Genomic DNA, 16,823 nt, shown 5'->3' on the forward strand with positions numbered 1-16,823 from the left:
TTACTAGGCAAGCAAATACCACTGACTTGGATACAAAGAACATCTTCACCCACTACAGTAACCACCAACTTTCTTCCCAAACATCGGCGTAGGGCTACATGGACACTAAGCTGGCTCATATCAGCAAGTATTCTAAGAATATATAAGTTAAAGTTGAAAACAATTATAGCCGAACAAAATTCATACAACCTTGATTTAGTTAGTTATGCATCCAATCATTCACACATACCCACTAAGAGTGAAAACAGACACCAATCAAGTTTATAGTAAATTAGAAGCATATAACAGAAATAAAGGCTAAAGAGCAATAAGATGGTTCTAACTCTTTACTGTTGGATCAATAACACATGATATTAATGTCAAGGTGATCCAATCTCTGCATGTTTGTTCGTCATTATTATAGAAATCCAAAATGAAAGCTATGGGGCATGGAGAAAATATCTTAAAACTCGAGAGGGAATGAAAAAATCCTTCTGCTACAACTTAATGGAAACTGTAAAAACACAGCATTGGATCAATCCATGACACCCAAAAGGAATTCTATTTGAAAATACATCTCAAGGAGAATCCGGTTGCCTCAATCATTAGAAATGGCGAATTTTTAGGTTTTGCATCCGAAGAACCCTTTTAAACCAACATTACATTTTAATTATCGGTACTTTGAAAGTACTGCTCCTAAAGGTACTCCGAATTCAAGTTAGTTCAGCCCACTATCTTAGATGAGTCAAATTGTAGAACTAGCACATCTGAAAAAATGATGTCTACTTGAAGAATTACACTAAGGTTGTGTGATCAACCAATTAAATATTGGAAAAGGGAATCAATGTTCAAAAATATTAAGGCTCAATTCAACCTAGGTATTTATTCTAGATAGATAGGAGTTTTGAATAGAAATCTTGGCAACAATTTTAACTCAGGTTTCACCAAATTACAGTTCAATATATGAAGAGCAAAACTTTTCATCAAATTATGACAAGATACATTGAACCAAAGTTTAAAATCATGTCTAATGGCATTGCCTCAGTCAAGAGAAATCAACACTGTTCGACCAAAAAACCCAAAACATGCCAAGACAATCTCAAAACTTGCAATGTCAAGGTATCAATGTTTCATTCCAATTTAAGAACAAAACTAAGGTGTATCAATAAGGTACAAAACTTTGAAACCTCCTTTGAGCAACCTCTAGTCTGTATTTGTCCCAACATGGGCAAGGCATAACCTTGTTAAGATCCCACAAATCTTCAAAAAGACTTGAATTAACATGATTAACCATAAACACAATAAAACCATAACCCTAAAATTAACATATGAGAAATTTTACTGACACGCCAACGAACTCTAAGGGCCCAAATCTGTATTTTTCGTCTTATCTCGACGATGGGTCTGATGGATAGCCCACACTTCTCAATTTCATATATTTAAAGTAGATTATGTAGTTAGGATACTTTGTTTCTATATAAAGATTTATGAAGACTTGACACAAGCAAGGTCAAGAGACTATTTAGTTCACGTTTGAACTACACAGTCCAAGGTTGGGATGGTGCACTCTCCCAATTGAGATAAGAGATATTTTAGAATGAAATTAAAAACCCTTGATTTTAGAATAACTAAAATGATACACAATTAATACAGGGATAAGACGCACCTGTGTTTCCCTGTATATGCAAAAGTTCAAATGCAGATTGCACAACAAAGAAATAGGAATTAGAAGAGTAAACTATAGTTTATAGGACATACTTGTCTATAGCCGATTGCTCGAGTTGCAGAATTCGAATTTGGAAGAAGACCCATATCAAGAAGTCGTGTAGCCTCGGATAGAAGTCCTTCATATCCTACATTTAAAAATCGATTTTACCAAAATGTATTACACAATGTGTCAAACCAACCAAGCTATGGGTCCCTTTCCATTTCATTTACTTAGCTACTTCAGCATAGTTTCTCTGATACTATTTTTAGTTTGATGGAGTTACAAGTTTATACACATTGAAACATGTATATGTACATATAGTAATGCTGCTGGTAGAGTACCTTTGAGGCTAGCCAATGAAAGAATGCAAACAGCCCGTGGACCATGATGAGAAAATGACATTATTTTTTGAGGATACATCCTGAAATGTAAACACCCAAAAATAAAAAACAAGTTAGTGAATATAATGCTTATTTTGCTTACAAACTGAGAAAACATCGACAACAAAATAAACGTGCCCTTCACAGACCAACATTCTGTTTTGCTAGACAAATGGAAGATGCTAATTACAATTGGAAATTTTAATAAATTTGAGCGAATGCTTTCTTTGTATAATAAATTTACCAAGGGAAGTCCTTTCAATGAAGCTAGTACCCATGTAAGGGGAGAGGTAGATGTGCTGGGAGCTTTATTGTTTGTGGATAATATTGATCAACAGAGCTGTGACACACTTAGTAGAGAAGGAATTAGAACGGGAATTGATTCAAGGTTCACTTTTGAAACAACTATTAGGCATAAAAATGTTCTTGTAGTAGAGTTTGCAGCAAGTCAGAAGGGCGGGGCCCATTATGAGAAAATGACATTATTTTTTAGGATACATCCTGAAATGTAAATACCCAAAAATAAAAAACAAGTTAGTGACTTAATCAAAATCAACCTAAATTTTTTTCCAAGGGAAAGTTACATCATACATAACTATAAAAAAACAAGTTGGCAAGATAAATGCAAACCAAATTGCATTAGAAAGCATCAACTATATCTTCATTCACCAACAATTAATCTATTTAGATGATCTGAACTGCAAAATCCAAATCTATTTTTCCTATCTTCACCATATTTTCTGACAATACCAAAAATAAAAATAAAAATACAAAAGATCATCTAGTTGGACCATTTTAAGCCTAAAGAGAATGGAAAATGGTGGGTCATGTGTCACACAGATGTGACATTATAACTACATCTACATCTCGAATCAAAACTATTGGATCTATCATATAAAGAATCCCCACCTAAAAATAAATAAAAGACAATTATTCACTCATTTTATTGGGATTGCCAATCATTTACACTGCAAAAATACACTCAGCTTATTTCAATATATTTTCCTCATACTGATTTAGTATATACCTTATGTCAGATCTGGTATTAAGGTGTAAGTTCAGTCCGAAGCATACCTAACCTTCAGAATTATACCATGGGTTTTACATTTGGAAACAGAAACCAGAAGAAAGAGTTATCCCATTAATAAAATTACAACTCCTAGTTGGAGATAAAACACAAATTAAACCTATGACCTCAATGCCACAATATTCTAAATCATAACCAACTTTAATATGCTTCATCTGGGAACATATACAAAAAACTAATAAAATAATTTCCCGTGAGATAATCCGACAATTCAAAAATTGAGATCGACATGCAAAGAAAATTTAAAAATAATAACAAGTTCATATACATATAATGAAGAAGGGGTTACAAAAAAAAAAAAAAAAAGATACCTTCAAACTGCCATTACAAGCACATGGAGTCTCGAGGTTCTTGATGTGGTCCTCCTCCTGACAAATGCAGCATTCCACATTCTGAATTAATGGCTCTTCCTCATCAAGGGTTTCATGTTCTTCAACACTTTCTTCAGTGATCGTGGGACACGATTAAGCGGTAGTATGGGCACAAGAGCCATCTCTAGGAGTTTTTGAAGCCTCAGCCCCTTGGATGGATTGTAAGGTTTCAGGTGTTATGAGACCATCCACATATAAAACCAGATGATCACCCATTCCCTCAACAAAATTCCCCTCCTTTGAGTCAGAAAATTTCTCTTTTTGACCTCTAATTACTAATAAGCAGATAGAAAAGATGAATGCTTGAAAACCCCTATTATAAAAAACTCAAATTCTTCGTTCCAGGAGCTCTATTAAACCAGAAATTAAAATAAACAAACAGCAACAACAAAAAGCCTAAGAAAACACTTCCAATACATCTAATTTGATTCCTTCAAACCCTAAAATACCCAAAATTTTAACAAAAAATTTGATTTTTTTCTCCTTTCAAAACAAGAAAAGCTCCATAACTATACAAAGATTTAAAAAAAGAAAATGAAAAAAAAACCATAACACAACTCAATCGTGAATATCAAACCCAATAAATCCATTATTTTGCTGAAAATCAGAGCTAATCGAATGAATCTTTCTAGAGAAACAATCACAGAAAGAGACGTTAGCTAAATCTGAATCTTAAAATTGATTCTCAAATGCGGAAATAAAATAAAGAGAATTGAAATCTGAAAAAAAAATACCCAAAATCCGTACCTCCGGCCATTGATTTCTCACGCACTTCTTTCCACTGATTTTCTGTCTCGTTTGGCACTTCCAAATTTGGATCCACTCACGTTAGATGGTGTAAACTGAAGGAGATTGAGAGAGTGTAGAGTTTGGGGACCAAACGGAGTTTTTTTTATAACCAAACTTGGTCGAGGCTTCCATCAAGCACTCGACCACGTTTTGGTTCGTTGCCACAACTTAGATCTAGAGTGGGTCACATTACCTAACTAGAGGAAACGTGTTGGAGCATCATGGACCACCTCATGAGCTCCGAAAATGGTGGTTTTAAATCATCCATGAAAATCAGGACTAACATTCTCCCACTTGGTCCACAGTACAAAAGTCATATCTTAAACCCATCGATAATCTGTATTAAGTAATAAATACATGAATCATGATGATAAGTCCTCTAATGACGAGTATTACCTTCCATGTATTACAATGTATTTATTTCTTAATATTATACTTTATGTGGTAACATTTCTTAATGAATAAACCCTATGTTTATTCTGGTCCAACTCAAATGAAGTTTCTCAAAATAAATTAAGGTGCACATAAATATGAAAAACATTACAATTAGAAGAGTTTCATTAAATAACATTGTACATACAATGAAAAACTACATAATGGAACTAAGTCCCATATTCACTACATGATCTTTGAATTTCAACGGTAGCATGCCTTTAGTCAAAGGATCAGCGATCATCAATTCAGTACTAACGTACTCAATGACCACTTTCTTTTCTTTAACACGTTCCCTTATGGCTAAATACTTAATGTCGATGTGTTTACTTCGACTTCCACTTTTGTTGTTCTTAGCCATGAAAATAGTAGTTGAATTGTCGCAATACATTCTCAATGGCCTAGAGATAGAATCCATAATTCTAAGCCCAGATATGAAATTCTTAAGCCATACACCATGCGAAGTAGCCTCAAAACAATAAACGAACCGGCTTCCATAGTGGAAGTGGCAGTCTAGGTCTACTTGGCACTTCTCCATGATACAGCTCCACTGACCATCATAAAAATGTAACTTGATGTTGATTTACATGAATCAACACAGCCAGCAAAGTCTGAATCTAAGTAACCAATCATTTTCAGATTGTCCATCTGTCTATACATAAAGCATGTAATTCTTAGTTCCTTGAAGGTACCTCATCACTTTATTTGCAGCTCTCCAGTGGTATAAACTTGGATTACTTTGATATCGTTCCAACATTCCCACAACAAATGCAATGTCAGGTCTTGTGCAGACTTGAGCATACATTAGCCTTTCAGCAGTAGAAGCATATAGAATGTTTTGCATTTGTTCCCTTTAAAGATCGTTCTTCAGGCATTGGTTCAAATTGAATCTATCACCTTTCACAATGGGAGCAACACTTGGTGAACAATCCTTCATCCGAAATCTCTCTAAAACCTTATTGATATAGGTTTCCTACGACAGACCCAAGATACCTCGAAATTTATCTCTATGGATCTTAATGCTAATGGCATAAGACGCCTCACCCATATCCTTCATATCAAAGTTTTTTAGAGAGAAATTATTTCACTTCATGCAGCAAACCCTTATCATTGGTTGCTAGCAAAATATCATCCACATATAAAACAAGAAAATAAATTTTACTGCAACTGACCTTCTGGTATATACATTGATCCATAATATTTTCTACAAAACCAAATGAAGAAATTATATTATGGAATTTCAAATACCATTGGTGAGATGCTTGTTTTAAACCATATATGGATTTCTTGAGCTTGCAAATCAATTACTCACCATCACTAGAGGGGAATCCTTCAGGTTGTTTCATGTAAACATCCTCCTCTAGATCTCCATTAAGAAAAGTCGTTTTCACATCTATTTGTTGCAACTCCAAGTCAAAATGGGCTACTAATGCCAAAATAGCATGCAAAGAATCTTTCTTAGATACAGGAGAAAAAATCTCCGTGTAATCGATTTCTTCTTTCTGAGTGAATCCCTTAGCAATGAGTCTTGCCTTGTATCTCTCAATGTTGCCTAGTGAGTCTTTCTTTATCTTAAAGACCCATTTACAACCAATTGCTTTTGTACTATTAGGCAACTCAACAAGGTTCCAGACTTCGTTACTCTTCATAGAATTCATCTCTTCCTCGATGACATTGTACCATAATTCTGATTCTTTGCAACTCATGGCTTGCGAAAAGGACTCGGCATCATTTTTTACTCCAATGTTGTAATCAAATTCTTGCAAATACACAACATAATCACCAGAAATTGCTGACCTCTTAGTTCTAGAAGATCTTCTTAATGTCATACCATCATCTTCCTCGGAAGTATGAGGTTCAACTCATTGTTCAGAAATCTCAGGCAACTCTTGAACAATCTGATCTACCGGAATGTTGTCAACAGCTTGTGGAACTTCAATGATTGGTTGTTCAACACCAGTTTGTACTTGAGGGGTGTTGTAAACAATAACCAATCTATCACCTGAAGTGGAAGGTTGAGACTCTTAATGATCCTTCTTAGAACCTATAGTCCTGATTTAATCGCTCCCACTAATCAAGTCATTTTAAAGAAACTTTGCATTTCTTGATTCCACAATCCCAGTGCTGTAAGATAAACAAAAAAATTTGTAACCTTTAAACCTTTTAGCATATCCAATGAAATACCCACTAATGGTCCTTGAGTCTAATTTCTTTTCTTGTGGATTATAAATTCTTACTTCAGACGGACATCCCTAAATACGCATATTTCGCAAACTCGATTTCCAAACTTTCCATAATTCAAATGGCGTTTTAGAAATAGCCTTGGTTGGAACTCGGTTTAATATATACTCTATCATTTTAAATGCTTCAGCCTACAAGGAATTAGAACGATTGGAGTTGCTTATCATATTCCGCACCATGTCCAACAATGTTCGGTTTCTTCTTTCTGCTACACCATTCTGATTTGGTGAACCAGGCATGGTGTATTGAGCAACAATCCCATGTTCTTGAAGAAATTTTGCAAATGGCTCAGGTGCTTGTCCATTTTCTGTGTATCTACCATAATATTCTCCACCACTATCTGATCTCACGATCTTAATTTACTTGCCACATTATTTCTCTACTTCAACCTTAAAGATTTTAAAGGCATCTAATACTTCATTCTTGTTATGAAGCACGTAGAGATACATATATCGTGAATAATCATCTATGAAAAAGATGAAGTATTTCTGACCATGTGAGTCCATGTCTGGACTACATATATCAGTGTGTATGATTTCTAATATAGCCAAACTCCTATTAGCACCTTTCTTTGACTTGTTGGTCTGCTTTCCCTTTATGTAGTTCACACACGTCTCAAAATCAGTAAAATCCAGAGTACTAAGTACACCATCATTTACTAATTTTTTAATCATTTCTATGGAGATATGACCTAATCTCCAGTGCCATAATGTAAAGGAATCCTCATTAATAACACATCTTTTAGTGCCAGTTTAAACATGCATAGCATTATAAATGGCATTATTTTGTAAATTAATGCAGTAAAGACCATCAGACAAAATACCATTCCCAACACAATCAGATTTATAAAATAAACTAAATGATGTTTTTGAAAAATGAAAGGAATATTCAAAAGGTATAAGTTTTGAAACTAAAATCAAGTTTCTAGAAAAACTTGGAACATAAAAGGTCTTTTCTAACTATAAAAAAAATTACTACTTAAAATTAAACAGCATGTCCCTACAACCTCCACATGTAAACTCATCTTATTTCCGGATAAGATGTTTTGCTCACTTTCCATTGGCTTCCTTAGGTTTTGCAAATCCTGCAAGGAATTCGAAATGTGGATTGTTGAACCATAATCAATCCACCATGTATTAATATTTAAATTAACCATATTAGATTCATAACAAAGAAATGAGATTGAATTACCTTTATCCTCAAGCCATTTCTTAAATTTTGCGCATTCCTTCTTCACGTGTCTCTTCTTTTTACAGAATAAACACTTGAAATTTTTCTTAATATCAGCTTGGGAAGGTATTTTACATTTTCCTTTCTGATTAGCTTGAAATTTACCCTTTCCTCACGTAGCCAGCATTGCACTTTCACCCAATTCCTTCATTAGCCTTTCTTCCTCTTGAACACATATGGTCATGAGTTCATTAATTGACCATTTGTCTTTATGTGTGTTTTAAGAGATTTTGAGGGGCCCGTATTGATGCAGGAGGGTATTTAAAATATAGTACACCAGAAAGGACTCTGACATTTCAACCTCGAGATTCTTTAATTGAGTCATAATATCCTTCATATGCATGATGTGTTCACGCACACATTTGACATTGGTGAACCTTAGGGATGAGAACTTCATGATTAGGGTACTTGCGAGTACCTTCTCTGAAGTAACGAATTGATCATCAATGGTTTTCAGCAACTCCCAGACATTATCATGCTGATCTACAGAACCACGAATACCAGCAGAGATTTTTGTCTTAATGAACATTATGCTGAGACGATTAGATCGCTTCCATTTTTCATAAAGCGTAATGTCCGCTGTAGAACTGGTATCGAAAATTACAGGTGATTCGTCTTTCCTAATAGCATAATCAATGTCCATCCATCCTAAGTGAAGGAGAATTCTCTCTTTCCAGACCTTATAGTTATCACCTTTTAATTCAGGAATATCACAGCGGATATTAGAAAAATTCGTAGTTTCTGAAGTTGCATAAATTAAAAATTACATGTTTATGTTAAAATTGATACCTAAATAATTTCATATTTTACCAATGTAAATCATGTTTAAAAATTGAATCTAATGATAAAAAAAATTGCCTGTGGGCTAAATTTTTAATTCAAACAGATTCAATTATTCTTTATGATAGAATTAATCAAATTATTTACTTAATTCATAAGTATAAAGGGTATATAATTATTATAAATTTGATATATATTCTATCTTAAATTAAACTTTATGATAAAACTACCAAATTATTAATTCATAATTCTTGTAGGTAAGTTATGAATAATTTGATATTTTATCCTAATTAATTATATAAATATAATAAAAATTTATGTGGGATAAAGTTTATTATATTAAGTATAATTAATTATAATTAATATCTAAATAATCTTTATGTAATCCTAACTAATTATAATTTTATTTAATTAAAGATGTCTTGGCTATTCTCTAATTAACTAAAATTATATGGATCACTTAGACATTATTCTATTGTGATTAAAAATTTAAGTTTTATGAGAATATATTACATACTTTAACTATAATTATGTTAATCTTATGCACTTAATTATTCTAATAATAGAACTTAATAATTTACATAATTAAACATAAAATTATGTAAAAACAATATTTTAAGCATAATTATTGCAAAATTAATCCTCTAATTTCGAGTATAAATATTAATCCAAAATTTTGTATAATTAATTTAAGCAGAATAATTAATTCATGTAAACATATATAAATATGAATAAATTGCATACAATTAAACAAACTGAATAACATATGTAAAATAAATAAATAAAAGGTAGGCATGTTGCTAAATAAATACCTAAATAATTTTAGAATTTATTTTATTTATAGAAATTTGTCTTCTTCAATTTTCAATCTATCCGATACAACTCATCAGATAAAACTCCAAAAGATTGTTTAAAAATTACATAAAAATTAAAAATCTAATTTCTCAAAAATTTCTAGCTCCAATATACATTAAACTCAAATTTTAAAAATAAAATTTCAAACAAAAAAATAGAAAATGATATATATATTTTCGGATGCATAATAAAAATTAAAAAATATCAAGGCAGAGATTATGGAGGCTTTGATACCAAATGTTAGCCAAATCTGAATCTTAATATTGATTCTCAAATGTGAAAATAAAATAAAGAGAATCGAAATCTGAAAAAAAAAAATGCCAAAAATCCGTACCTCCCGCCATTGATTTCTCACGCACTTCTTTCCACTGATTTTTTGTCTCGTTTGGCACTTCCAAACTCGGATCCACTCACGTTAGATGGTGTAGACTGAAGGAGATTGAGAGAGTGTAGAGTTTGGGGACCAAACGGAGTTTTTTTTATAACCAAACTTGGTCGAGGCTTCCATCAAGCACTTGACCACGTTTTGGTTTGTTGCCACAACTTAGATTTAGAATGGGTCACGTTACCTAACTAGAAGAAACGTGTTGGAGCATCGTGGACCACCTCATGAACTCTAAAAATTGTGGTTTTAAACCATCCACGAAAATCGGGACTAACAAGAGATTCGAAGGAAAAAAAATTGAAAATTGCATCAAATCATCTAATGTACCTTAAAATCTCATCTTCGATCGCGTGGTTAGTCTTCGTTTTGAGCTTCAAAGAAAGAACTCAACGATACTTTGAAGCCCGTCAAATACGAAGAGTTCAATATATATTGAAACATGAGAGAGAGAGATAGAGAGCGCTTACCTTGCAATTAGCTTGTTGAAGCAATCTCACAATCACTCACAGATGAGAGAGAACGAGAGAGAATGACAGAGAAGAAGGAATGAGAGGGAAAATGAGAGGGAAGAGGGAAAAGGGAAAAGGATTTTCGCGGCTCTTCTTTCGCGAATCGCGAGTCAAATTTTCGTAAGATGTAAGATTTTTTAGAGGCGGATTTTTTTTTCGCTGCCATTTGTAGATAAATTGAGTGGGACGCTATGCATGAGTCCCACTAACGACGGAAAAAATTGTCTGCTGTAAAAAATATACCATACTACTGCAGCTGAAATAGACATCCGCAGCTATAAACTAACGTTATAGACCGAAAATTATATAAAAAATTTTATATAAAAAAATTTTGATTTTTTTAGTGACGGATACATTAATCCGCTACTATATTAAATTTAAAAAAAAATTAATAAAGACAACTCACTAAATCGAAGTGTTTATATAAAAAAAATTTGATTTTTTTTAGTGGCGGATACATTAATCCGCTGCTATATTCAATTTAAAAAAAAATTTGATAAAAAATTGATTTTTTTTAGTGGCGGATACATTACTCCGCTGCTATATTCAATTTTTTAAAAAATTGATAAAGTGAACTCACTAAACCAAAAAAAATGATTTTTTTTTAGTGGCGGATACATTAATCCGCTGCTATATTCAATTTTTAAAAAAAAAATTGATAAAGAGAACTCTCTAAACTTAAATTTTTTCATTAAAAAAAATGATTTTTTTAGTGGCGGATATAGTTTTTCGCTGCTATATGTACTGAATAAGCAGAAACTACTTAGGGTGAATTTTCTTACGTATGCGTGGGTCCCTATAGCGGCAGATATAATTATCCGCTGTAAAAAATGTACCTATAGAGGCGGATGAAATTTTCGCTATAACAAATGTACCTATAGAGACGGATAAAATTATCCGCTGTTATAAACTGCCACTGTAGATCAAAAATGTTGCACTGTATCTTAATCTTATCAACATAAAAAACACGCAACCGCACCAAGTAAAACACATATCCTCCTAATCCTACTGATATAAAAACACAAAAGTACTTTAAAAAAAAACTCTCTAATCCTATTAATATGCAAGGAAAAACAAAAATATAGAGAAAGACGTAAAGAAAAAAGAAAAAAAAAAACTCCTTCTAATCCTATTGATATGCAAACATTAGAAATAAAAAAGAAATTTAATCCTATTGACATGCGAAAACAAACAAACCATAGAAATGATGCATCTCCTAATCCTATCAATGAGCAAAAAGAAAGGAAAAATAAAAGAGACATACAAAACTATTCTACCAATCTTATCAATATATAAATAAATAATAATATAAAAAAAAAGAAACTGAAAGCATAGATAAATAAGTGAGAAAAATAGAAAATATATACGCAAAAATTTTTCCTAATCCTACTAATACAAAACAAAAAATAAAAACTACATAAAATAAAAAAGAACCATTCTTCTATTGCTATCGATATAGAGGCATAAAAATACATTAAAAAAATTAGATTCTTTACACAAAATAAACGAAAAAGTAAAAACTTGCAGAAATACTGTTTTCCTAATCCTACCAATATATAAAAAATAAGCCATGAAAAATAAAATGAAAGCAAGAACAAAAATAAGAATGAACTCAAAATACACTTACCTATAGAAAAAGGCGGCGAGGGTTGGTTCCTTCAGATATGACCTGAAGGCTTGTGAGCATCCGCTGCTGAGAGACAAGGATAGAGAGATGAGTGTCCTGTAGCAAAGGCGTGAAGGATGTGAAGCTTGCTGGGCGTTGTGGGTGCTATGTAGTACAGGATTAATGGCTGGGGCATCGATACAACAACCAATAGAGAAAGAGAAAGGCTGGGGCGTTGTGGGTGCTATAGAGCTGTTGTAGTGGAGTTATGAGGAAGAAGAGAGGTTGGGTTGAACGACTAGCTAGGAGGCAGGTCAAAGAGGTGAGGGATGTGTACAGCAACATTGTGAGAGAAAAAACAGAGGACTGAGAGTGAGAGAGGAGAGGAGGGTGCAGGAAGTGAGAAGGGGCGTTGGGCAAAAGGTCGTGATGGTTATGAAGGGTTGTATTGCAGGTGTAATGAAGATAATGGAGGGGATAAAGATGTGGGCAGATGGCTACAGCATCTACACGTAAAAGGGAAGATTGTGTTGTAATGGAACTGTTGCTATAGAGTAAGAAGTCGATGGAGGAGAAGAAGAACAAGACATGAAGAAGCCAGCCAGCCCAAAGTAGAGAGAGGAAGAAGAAAACGGGAAGAGAGTCCAGCCAGCCCGAGGTCAAGAGAGTCGAAGGAGAGAGGAAGAAGAAAACGTCATCCCTTTATATCGAAACAAGTTCCTAAAAAGAAAAATTATTTCGTCTTTTTTCACACATCTTCTACTTTCTTTCTTTTAGGAGAAAAGAGGTTGGGATTCCATGCTACTCGTATAATATTAGTGGTCTCTTGTTGTCGAGTTATGGTTGGTCAATTGATTGGTTAATTTTTTTGTTTCGAGTTTTTGTTTGTTGATTAATTTTTTTAATTTTGAGTTTTATTTGTTGATTAATTTTTGTTTCGGGTTTAGTTAAAATTTTTAATTTGATTTTTAATTGGCCATTTGATTTAGATTTTATTTGGTCGATCGATTGAATATGACTTTGAATTTTAAATTTGTTGATTAGGTTTCGGTACAATTTGAGTTTAATTTTAATGGTTGATTAATTGAATTTTTTATTTTGGTTGATCAATTTTAAATTTTTTTGATTGGATTTAATTTGTTGATTGCGCTTTAATTTTAATTTGATCGGTTGATCCATGTTAGTTGATTTGATTTGATTTTGATTCGTTGGATGATCTTTAGCTTTTTTTTTTATTAAATTTGATTGCTTGATTAAATTTTAATTATTCGATTTTAATTTTAACTGTTTGATTTTAATTTTAATTGTTTGGATTTTTTAATTTGAATTGTTTAGTTTTAATAATTTGGATTATTTAATTTGAATTACTTAGTTTTAATTGTTTGGATTTTTTAATTTCAATTGTTTAATTTTTTAATTTAATTTTTATTTTTAGTTTCAATTTTTATTACATTTTCTTAAGGATCGGGATCTCTAAGTTGAATTTGGTGGTTGAGCGACATTTTGTCATTTTGTCGATTTTTGTAGATTTTTACGGATTTTAACGTGAGGTTTCTTTAGTCCCAACATAATTATTTCTGAGTTTTAAAGTCAAGTTTTCCTAGCGTAGCGAGGTCTCTAGGTTATCGAACTGTGTAGGAAACCTAAACGTGCATAAATTTCTATGTCGAGTCGTAACGAGTAGGGGAGATGGAAAAATTGGAAATGGGAGAAATCAATGACAGTACTCATAAGCCTTTGAGTATTTTAAGCTCATCATTAGGAATTCACAATAACCAGGTGACGAATTGTTGAATTAGGCAAATGCAAAAAAATGGGGTGTTTACAATGATCTAGAGTTTAATGCCATAGTTCAGTCCCTGAAGGTATGGCGTCACTACCTAGTGCGAAGGGAGTTCATTTTTATCACTGATCATGAGGCCTTGAAGTACATCAATGGCCAACACAAACGAAATAGATAGCATGCCAAGTGGGTGGTGTACTTGCAGGAGTTCACGTTTATGCTGAGGCACCAAGCAGGGAGTCTGAATCGTGTCACCGATGCACTGAGCAGTCGTACGTTACTGCTCACCACCATGAGCACCAAAGTTGCAGGATTTGAGACTTTCTCTGATATATATGCTGCAAAGCCTTCGTTTAAGAGGTAATTGATGATGTATTCGAGTTGATGTGATACAAGAACTCCCTCTTTTTATATATTAAAAAAAGTGTTATGATTTCGTAACTCAACCTCACATAATAACACAAAAACTCAATTGGGGTGCACCCTACAAAAATCAATCGAGAGGAGATGAGAAAGATGCTCTAATTTTTAGGGCTTTTAGATAAAGAGCAAGAGATAACCAAAGGAGAAAATGAAAGAGTGAGGGAGTTCCTAACATTTTGGTAAAATACACTCAGGAATTGTAACACCAAGAGAATTGGCTGAAAATTGGTATTGATTGAGCGGCGTTTCCCCAAAAGAGCACCGCTGTTGATTTGGAATTAGAAGCATTTTTTAAAATCGCGACTAAAAGGCCTCTAAATTGCCCTTTTTTGTAATGCGTGTTTGCTCTTATCAATACAAATTTGAATCATTGTTCCTTAAATTTCATATATGGGAGGTAAGTTCATTATCACTTGGTTGCAATTTAGCCGAGCAAACTCCCCCATGAAATACCTCAAACTTTAGGGAAGCTATAACTCCTTAGATCATCACATGGGAGATTGGGTTTACTAGAAATTCTGCAATATTTTATGGTGTGTATAGATCAATGGGAGGAGTTTAAATAAAGATTGATGCTTGCTATTTGAATTAAAAAAATCTTAGGTTTCCATTGGTTTATCTAAGATACTCTATGCTAAGTGGAGTAGGCTACTCGCCAGTAGGCTAAATGTTGATGGTTCGAACTTGCGAAACTCAGGTCCAACTAGAATAGGTTGTGTGATTCGTGATCATGATGGATAGTTGATAAAAGTAGGCTATGTTTTCCTAGGCCAAGGTAAAAGAGGGATATAGCGACGGTCGATGACCATCGCTATAGGGTAAACATACCGTCGCAAATACATATAATGACAGCCCCTAGGCTCGTCGGTGGTCGTCACTAAAACCTCCAAAGCTATATGTATGACCGACGGTCAACTATTTACAAATTCGTCGTTATATATTGGACTTATAGCCACAGCCACTATTAGCCGTCGCTATAGAGTATTTTATAAAAGAAATACATCAGGCCTTTAGCTACGGTCTCCGACCGTCGCTATAGGGTTTTTTTTTTTTTTTTTTAATTTTGAAATTTAGCTACGGGCTATTAGAACTTTTGAAAAAAAAAAATTGATTTTGCACTTGCTCCCCTCACATGAAGCTGAATATTAGAAATACCCCTATATTTTGAAATTGATGACCTAAACCCCAACTACCAATGTGAAAAGACCCAAATACCCCTCGTCTTTAACTTTCATAAATCTAATTGTCAATCCAAATTCTAGTCTACAATTTGAAACTACAAAATACATTGTCACTACTTATTACAATAACTTTACAAAAATATCCTCATATACATTAAGTTGAGAATTTTTCAAACTAAAAATCCTATCCACTTTCACGTCAAGAAGTGCGATATAAGGTTTCGACTTGAGGCTGTGGGTTCGAGTCAACCTTACCCATCAAAATAAAGAAACATATAACATATTCATCAATTTACATTAATGCTAGTCAATATTTAAATAACTAAGGAGCTCTAGAAGAAGCATTTGCTCACCGAGATGATCTTCACATTCCACTGTTTCACCCATCTTTGCAGACTCCACACTGTCATCTTCAAAATGCATGAAAACCCCTATAATTGCATAAGAGATACATTTTACATAAGTGTATTGTTTCTTTTGCCCAAGTCTAATCTCATCAGACAAGGGACACTATTCACAAAGATAAATGTATCTAATGAACCTCAATGAGCAATTCTTGGGAAAAAATTTATAAACAAAAAGTAAATAACACAAAAAAATGAAGAACAAACTATTTAATCATTCCCATTTAAGAGTTATACTCTAATTTCAAATGCACCTCTTTTAAAGGATATAATATGTATTGAGAATTGAATGTCCTCCATGATAAGGAGCTTGCCAGGCTCCCCAGATATTGATTTCACTGAATCGATTTAGTGCCAATACTTGTCATTCCTTGTTGGTATGATAATTAGGATCTACAAGCATAAACATAGTGTGTTCATGTCTGTGGAATATATATCAGTTTGGCCCCAATGTTTTATATAGTAGCATTTGGTATGGCACATTGTGCTTGAAATCTAAATCTACTATGTGAGTGCTCCACAACTTTTTGGTAACTAGTAGTTAAGGCAAAGGAAACACCAGGTGATCCCACATGAGTATGTTCTTCAGGAAACCCCATATGAATAATATGTTTCTCCCATCACAACTTCACCACACATTTTCAGAAGTAGACTTTGATACCCACGTGATCTATTTGTAG

General features: G+C 33.3%; 1 long non-coding RNA gene across 1 annotated transcript; it reads right to left on the bottom strand.

Annotated features, from left to right (window-relative positions):
- Positions 1–1,736: 1,736 nt before the first annotated feature.
- LOC147410576 (uncharacterized) lies at positions 1,737–2,486 on the bottom strand. The gene is made up of 2 exons (XR_015178774.1): positions 2,029–2,486; positions 1,737–1,832 (listed from the first exon to the last, which is right to left on the bottom strand). It is a non-coding gene; the product is annotated as an uncharacterized LOC147410576 (long non-coding RNA).
- Between the last annotated feature and the right edge of the window lie 14,337 nt (positions 2,487–16,823).

The sequence above is a fragment of the Akebia trifoliata genome, chromosome 1 (assembly GCF_017979445.1).
Source record: "Akebia trifoliata isolate Shusen 1 chromosome 1, ASM1797944v1, whole genome shotgun sequence".
Taxonomy (NCBI): Eukaryota; Viridiplantae; Streptophyta; class Magnoliopsida; order Ranunculales; family Lardizabalaceae; genus Akebia; species Akebia trifoliata.